At 47.4% G+C, this 7,715-nt stretch overlaps 1 pseudogene; it reads left to right on the forward strand.

Moving 5' to 3' along the window:
* Positions 1-3,723: 3,723 nt before the first annotated feature.
* LOC110594697 lies at positions 3,724-4,912 on the forward strand (annotated as a pseudogene).
* The last annotated feature ends 2,803 nt before the right edge of the window (positions 4,913-7,715 follow it).

A 7,715-nucleotide genomic window follows, 5' to 3' on the forward strand; every position in this document is an offset into this window, starting at 1 on the left:
CAATCCACTCACCTCAGCCTCTCAAAGGCACGGGATTACAGGCTGAGCCACCGAGCCCCGACTCTAATTTACTTTTAAATAAACTATGTTTTCTATTCTAAAACAACAACAACAACTCAGGTTAGGTGCGGTGGCTCATGCCTGTAATCCCAGCACTTTGGGAGGCCGAGCAAGACTTCATCTCTACCAAAAATGAAAACAAAAAATTGCTGGACATAGTGGTGTGCACCTATAGTCCCATCCCAGCTTCTTGGGAGACTGAGGAGAAAGAATCGCCTGAGCCTAGGAAGTTGAGGCTTCAGTGAGCCACTGTACTCCAGCCTTGGCAACAGAGTGAAACCCCAACTGAAAATAACAACAGCTTAGTCTAGTGCACAGATGGGTCAGCATTTTATATGCTATTAACTAAATGGCCTGCTGCTGCATTTCAGCCTTACTGGGGATGGCCTGAAAGCATGGGATAAAGTGGGGAGAGCTTGCATGTTATACTTGGCCATTCACTCTGTGTGGTGGGAAAAGTGGCCTGAGGTGAGAGTATCCATGGAGATCTGGACAGTAGTAGTGAATGACCTGGCATGGTCAGGGGCCTAAAAGAAAGACTGAGGCTGGGCGCCGTGGCTTAGCCCGTAATCCCACGCTTTGGGAGGCTGAGGTGAGTGGATTGCCTGAGCCCGCGGGTTTGGGACCTGCCTGGGCAAGCCGGGTGTGGTAGCGTGCACTTGTAGTTCCAGCTATTTGGAAGGCTGAGGCGGAAGGATTGCTGGAGCCCAGCAGGTCGAAACTGTGGTGGCCAGGAGCGTGCCACTGCACTCCAACCTGGGTGACAGAGTGAGACTCCAACTCAAAAAAAAAATAAATAAATAAATAAATAAAAAAAGAAAGAAAGACTGAAGACTGAGGCAGGGAAGTATGGGAAAGAAATTACTGGTGGAAATCTTGGGGAAATAATGAAGGTGACATTTTCTTTCAGAAATCAAATTATATTCCTGACAGTGAAAAACAGGATATTTGACTCTCTCATTCATGAACATGTTCTTATCCAACACAACCCTAGTTTTTCCAGTCAAAGCTTGGGAGAGCAGAGCCTGAGGGTCACTCTCTGTCTCATGAAACTCAGCATTGTAGTGCCCAGAGCTCAGTTCTCTGTTCTCTATCTCCTTATTCCCTAGATGAACTCCTCTAGTTTTGTGACTTTAAAAACCTTTTTTTCCCCCGCTTGGGAGACACAGCATTTGGTGTAAAATGAAGGTATGTTCCCTAATATCATCAATATACTGATATCTACCAAATTGTTGTCTCCTGCCCAGGCCTCCCCCACTGACTTCATGTCATGTATCTATTTGCCTGGTGGACATCTCCTCTTAAATATCTCACATCAAAAACAACATGGTTAAAACTCTGTATCTCTACCCTTGCCCTCCTCCCCAGGGCTTCTGCATGTCACCAATGAAAACACCATAGTTCCAAGTGTTCAGGTAAAAAATCTTGGAGTCATTTTTTACTTCTCTTTCTCTCCCATATTATATCCATCTATCACCAAATCCTGAGAGCCAGACCTTCAAAATATATTCAAACTCCAAACGTTTTTCATCACTTCTGTGGTTACCACCCTGGTTCAAGACACCATTCTCTTGTCTGAATTGTTCAAGTAACATCCCCACTAGCCTTCTTCTCCTTTCTTTGCCTCTGTTCAACCCATTCTTAAAACAGCAACTACAATCATCCTATTATAAAGTTATTTCTGCCCACACCACTCTGTCTTTACATTGCTCCAGTGTTTCAATAGCTTTCTATCTCACTCAGAGTAAAAGTCAATGCTTTTAAAATATCCTAAAATAAGCCGGGTTCAGTGGCTCAGCCTGTAATCCTGTGTTTTGGGAGGCCAAGGTGAGTGGATTGCCTGAGCCCGCGGGTTCAAGACCCGCCTGGGCAACTTGGTGAGACCTCATCTCTACAATAAATCAAAAATTAGCCGGGCGTGGTAGCGCGTGCCTGTAGTTCCAGCCACTTGGAAGGCTGAGGTGGAAGGATCGCTGGATCCCAGAGGTCGAGGCTGTGGTGGCCGGGAGCATGCCACTGCACTCCAGTCTGGGTGACAGAGTGAGACTCCAACTCAAAAAACAAAAAACAAACAGCCGGGTTCAGTGGCTCAGCCTGTAATCCCGCGCCTTTGGGAGGCTGAGGTGAGTGGATTGCCTGAGCCCGCAGGTTCGAGACCTGCCTGGGCAGCGAGACCTCATCTCTACAATAAATCAAAACATCAGCCAGGCGTGGTAGCGCACACCTGTAATTCCAGCTACTCGGAAGGCTGAGGCGGAAGGATCGCCAGAGCCCAGCAGGTCGAGGCTGCGGTGGCCAGGAGCAGCCACTGCACTCCAGTCTGGGCGACAGAGTGAGACTCCAACTCAAAAAAAAAAAAAAAATCCTAAAATAGGTCAGACACAGTGGCTCATATCTGCAATCCCAGTACTTTGGGAGGCCAAAGCAGGAGGATCACTTGACTCCAAGAGTTTGAGGTTACAATGAGCTATGATTGTACCACTGCACTCTAGCCTGGGTGACAGAACAAGACCCTGTCTCTAAAAAAGAAAATACTGGATTCTCAATTTGCTTCTGCATTCAATCTCTTGTGATATCACATGTCATGTAGCCTCTGGAAAACTCCACTTTACACTCGAGAGAGAATGAAAGTGAGTGAAAATAATGTTTTGGTATTATTAGAAAATTTTTTTTTCTGAGTCAGAGTCTCACTTTGTTGCCCGGGCTGGAGTACAGTGGCACACTCACGGCCACCCCTGTGTCGACCTGCTGGGCTTCAGCAATCCTTCTACCTCAGCCTTCCAAGTAGCCAGAATTACAGACACACACTAACAAGTCCGGCTAATTTTTTTTAAAATTGATTGTAGAGACGAGGTCTTGCCAAGATGTATGGGCAGGTCTCAAACCCGTGGGCTCAGGCAATCCACTCACCTCAGTCCCCCAAAGTGCTGGGATTACAGGATGAGCCACCAAGTCCGGCCTATTATTATTATTATTTTTTAAGATAGCAGGATTTATTAAGAGGACAGAAAAGCTCCCAGAGTGGGAGGGGACCTGGGGGTAGTTGCCCAGAAAAATTATTGTGACCTCATGAATCCCCTTAAAAAATTTTAGAAAGACTCGGGGTAGGGCTCGGTGGCTCAAGCCTACAATCCCAGCACTTTGGGAGGCTGAGGTGAGTGGATTGCCTGAGCCCGCGGGGTTGAGACCAGCCTGGGCAACTTGGCGAGACCTCATCTCTACAATAAATCAAAAATCAGCCGGCTGTGGTAGCGCATGCCTGTAGTTCCAGCTACTTGGAAGGCTGAGGCGAAAGGATCACCTGAGCCCAGCAAGTCAAGGCTGCGGGACCGGGACTACAGGTATGCGCCACCACGCCCGGCTAGTTTTTGATTTATTGTAGAGACGAGGTCTTGCCAACTTGCCCAGGTGGGTCTTGAACCCGCGGGCTCAGGCAATCTACTCGCCTCGGCCTCCCAAAGTGTTGGGATTACAGGCTGAGCCACCAAGCCCGGCCTTACTAGTTTTCTTATAGTCAGTCTTCCTGCACTAAAATGAAAACTCAGTGAGACAGGGTGTGTCTATTTTGTCCTCTGCTCCATCCCTAGCTCCAAGATCAGTGCCTGGCACATGAGAGGCACCCAGCAAATGTTAGTTGCATGAATGAAGAAAAAAGGGCTCTTGTGGAGGCAGCCGGCATGAGGCTGGGGAACATTGAGCTGTGCATTGTGCCCTGAGCTGCCCAGACAAGTGAATAATACAGTCAGGATGGCTGAAGGTGACACTAAGAAACCAAAGGGTGAGATGTCAGCTTACGCCTTCTTTGTGCAGATGTGCAGAGAAGAACATAAGAAGAAAAACAATTAGCTGGGCGTGGTGGCACATGCCTGTGATTCTAGCTACTTGGAGGGCTGAGACAGAAGGATCACCTGAGCTCAGCAGGTCAAGGCTGTGGTGGCCATAAGCGTGTCACTGCACTCCAGCCTGGGTGACAAAGTGAAACTCCTACTCAAAAAGAAGAAGGAGGAGGAGGAGAAAAACCCAGAGTTCTCTGTTCATTTTGCAGAATTTTCCCAAGAAGTGCTCTAGGAGGTGGGAAATAATGTATGAGAAAAAGAAGTGCAAGTCAGACAAAATGGCAAAAGCAGATAAAGTGCACAATGATCAGGTCATGGATTATGGATCAGCTCAAGAAGGCAAGAAGAAGAAAGACCCTAATGGCCCCCAAAGACCACCGTCTGGAGTCTTTCTGTTCTGTTTAGAATTCTGTCCTACTGGGTGCAGTGGCTTATGCCTGTAATCCCAGCACTTTGGGAGGCCAAGGTGAGAGGATTGCCTGAGCTCACAGGTTCAAGACCAGCCTGATCAACTTGGTGAGACCTCATCTCTACAATAAAATTTTTTTTAAAAATTAGCCAGACATGGTGGCGTGTGCCTGTAGTTCCAGCTACTAGGAAGGCTGAGGCAGAAGGATCACCAGAGCCCAGCAGGCTGAGGTTGCGGTGGTCATGAGTATACCACTGCACTCCAGCCTGGGTGACAGAGTGAGACTCCGACTCAAAAATAAAATAAAATAAAAAAAAGAATTCCATCCCAAGATCAACTCCACAAACCCTGCCATTTCGATTAGAAATGTGGCAAAAAAAACCAAACAAAAACAAACAACAGATGGGTGAGATATGGAATAACTAAATGACAGTGAAAGGTAGCCTTACGTCACTAAGGCAGCAAAGCTGGAGGAGAAGTATGAGAAGGATGTTGTTGACTTTAAGTCTAAAGGAAAGTTTGATGATGCAAAGGGTCTTGCTAAAGTTGCCCAGAAAAAGGTGGAAGAGGGAGACAAAAAGATGAGGAGGAGGGGGAAGATGAATAAAAAACCATTTATCTACCTCCTTGTGAATATCTTAGAATAGGGGAGTGCCGTAATTGACAGATCTCTTATTTGAGACGTGTCTGTTGCCATCATCAGGTTTAATTACAAAATTTGATCACAATCATATTATAGTTTCTAAAAGTGCTCTAGAAATTGTTAGTGGTTTACATGAAGTGGCATTGGGTGTTTGAAGCACCCCGAAACTGTATCAAAGTTGTACATATTTCCAACCATTTTTACAAGGAGGCCTGGCTCTGTGACTCAGCCTGTAATCCCAGTGCTTTGGGAGGCCAAGGTGAGTGGATTGCCTGAGCCCACGGGTTCGAGACCCACCTGGGCAACTTGGCGAGACCTCATCTCTACAATAAATCAAAAAGTTAGCCGGGCGTGGTAGCGCATGCCTATAGTTCCAGCTACTTGGAAGGCTGCTGTGGAAAGCTCTCTGGAGCCTAGTAGGTCGAGGCTGCGGTGGCCGGGGAGCAGCCATTGCACTCTAGTTTATAATTGCTATGGTCGCTAAGTTGCTATGTAGCCCACTTACAAATTTTGCCTTTATAAGCTTTTTGCTAATTCCACTAAGTGCTGAGAGCTTTTATGGCAAGAGCCTCTCACGGTCGCCAGCTTAAATAAAGGAGTTATAAGCCGGGCTCGGTGGCTCAGTCAGTAATCACGCAGCCGGGAGGCTGAGGTGAGTGGGTTGCCTGAGCCCGCGGGTTCGAGACACGCCTGGACATCTTGGCGAGACCTCATCTCTGCAATAAATCAAAAATCAGCCGGGCGTGGTAGGGTGCGCCTGTAATTCCGGCTACTTGGAAGGACCGCCGGAGCCCAGCAGGTCGAGGCTGCGGTGGCCGGGAGCAGCCACTGCACTCCAGTCTGGGCGACAGAGTGAGACTCCAACTCCAAAAAAAAAAAAAAGGAGTTATAACTTGGTGTGCTGGCAATTCTCCTTTCTCGAAATCTGGCTATAACATATACATATACAGATTTGTTATGATTACCAAATTATATTAAATGGAAAAAAGCGAAGGTGCATAATAATGTGTTTATAATACTACTTGTAGCCGGGCTCGGTGCCTCAGCCTGTAATCCCACGCCTTTGGGAGGCTGAGGTGAGTGGATTGCCTGAGCCCGCAGGTTCAAGACCTGCCTGGGCAGCGAGACCTCATCTCTACAATAAATCAAAAAATTAGCCGGGTGTGGTAGCACATACCTGTAATTCCGGCTACTTGGAAGGCTGAGGTGGAAGGATCGCTGGAGCCCAGCAGGTGGAGGCTGCGGTGGCCGGGAGCGGCTACTGCACTCCAGTCTGGGTGATAGAGTGAGACTCCAACTCAAAAAAAAAACCAAAAAGAATACTACTTGTAGGCTGAGTGTGGTGGCTCACACCTGTAATTCCAGCTCTTTGGGAGCTGAGGCAGGAAGATTGGTTGAGTTCAAGACCAGCCTGAGCAACATAATGAGACCTTATCTCTAAAATAAAAAATACAAATAACAAAAGAATAGACTACCACTTCTGGTAAGTAATGACCCCCCCCCAAAGATATTAATGTTCTAATCTCCAGACTTGTCACTGTGCCTCCTTTGTCATGTTCTTGTCAATTTAAAAGAACATGGCAAGACTGGGCGTGGTGGCTCACGCCTATAATCACAGTACTTTGGAAGGCTGAGGTGAGAGGATTGCCTGAGCCTATGGGTTCCAGATCAGCCTGAGCAACTTGGCGAGACTTCATCTCTACAATAAATCAAAAAATTAACTGGGCATGGTGGCACATGCCTGTAGTTCCAGCTACTTGGAAGGCTGAGGCTGAAGGATCACCTGAGCCCAGCAGGTCAAGGCTGCAGTGGCTGTGAGGGTGCCACTGCACTCCAGCCTGGGCAATAGAGTGAGACTCTCCAACTCAAAAAAAAAAAAGGAGATAGCAAAGGGGGACACAGTGACTGACATCTGTAAGCCCAGCACTTTGGGAAGCTGGGGCAGGAAGATTGCTTAAGCCCAGGAGTTTGAGACCAGACTGGGCAACACAGCAAGACCTTGTCTCTACAAAAAAACAAAAAATTAGCCCAGTGTGGTGGCACATGCCTGTAGTCCCAGGTACTCAGGAGGCTGAGGTGATAGAATTGCCTGAGCCCTGGAGTCTAAGGCCGTGGTGAGTCGTAATCATGCCACTGAACTCCAGCCTGCATGAGAGAGTGAGACTCCAACTCAAAAAAAAAAAAAAATTAGCTGGGTGTGGTGACATGCACTTGTAGTTCCAGCTATTTGGAAGACTGAGGTGGAAGGATCGCCTAATCCCAGCAGGTCAAGGCTGCAAGGCCAGGAGCATGCCACTGCACTCCAGCATGGGTGATAGAGTGAGACTCTAGCTCAAAAAAAAAAAAAAAAAATTACATGGCAAAGGGTAAGTAAAGTTGCAGGTGGAATTAAGGTGGCCAATTGAGATTTGGTTTTGTTGTTTTTGTTTTTGTTTTTGTTTGAGCCAGAGTTTCAGTCTGTTACCCAGACTGGAGTGCAGTGTCATGCTCAAAGCCACTGCAGCCTTGACCTGCTGGGCTCAGGTGATCCTTTCATCTCAGCCTTCCAAGTAGCTGGAACCACAGGCATGCATCATCACACTCAGCTAATTTTTTTTTTTAGTTGGAGTCTCACTCTGTTGCCCAGGCCGGACTGCAGAGGCACACTCATGACCACCTCAGCGTCAACCTTCTGGGTTCAGTGATCCTTCTGCCTCAGCCTTCCAAGTAGCTGGAACTACAGGCATGCATTACCATGACCAGCTAATTTTTGATTTTTATTGTAGAG

Source organism: Carlito syrichta, unplaced genomic scaffold (genome assembly GCF_000164805.1).
Source record: "Carlito syrichta isolate Samal-C Ts95f unplaced genomic scaffold, Tarsius_syrichta-2.0.1 Scaffold126446, whole genome shotgun sequence".
In the NCBI taxonomy this organism is placed as follows: domain Eukaryota; kingdom Metazoa; phylum Chordata; class Mammalia; order Primates; family Tarsiidae; genus Carlito; species Carlito syrichta.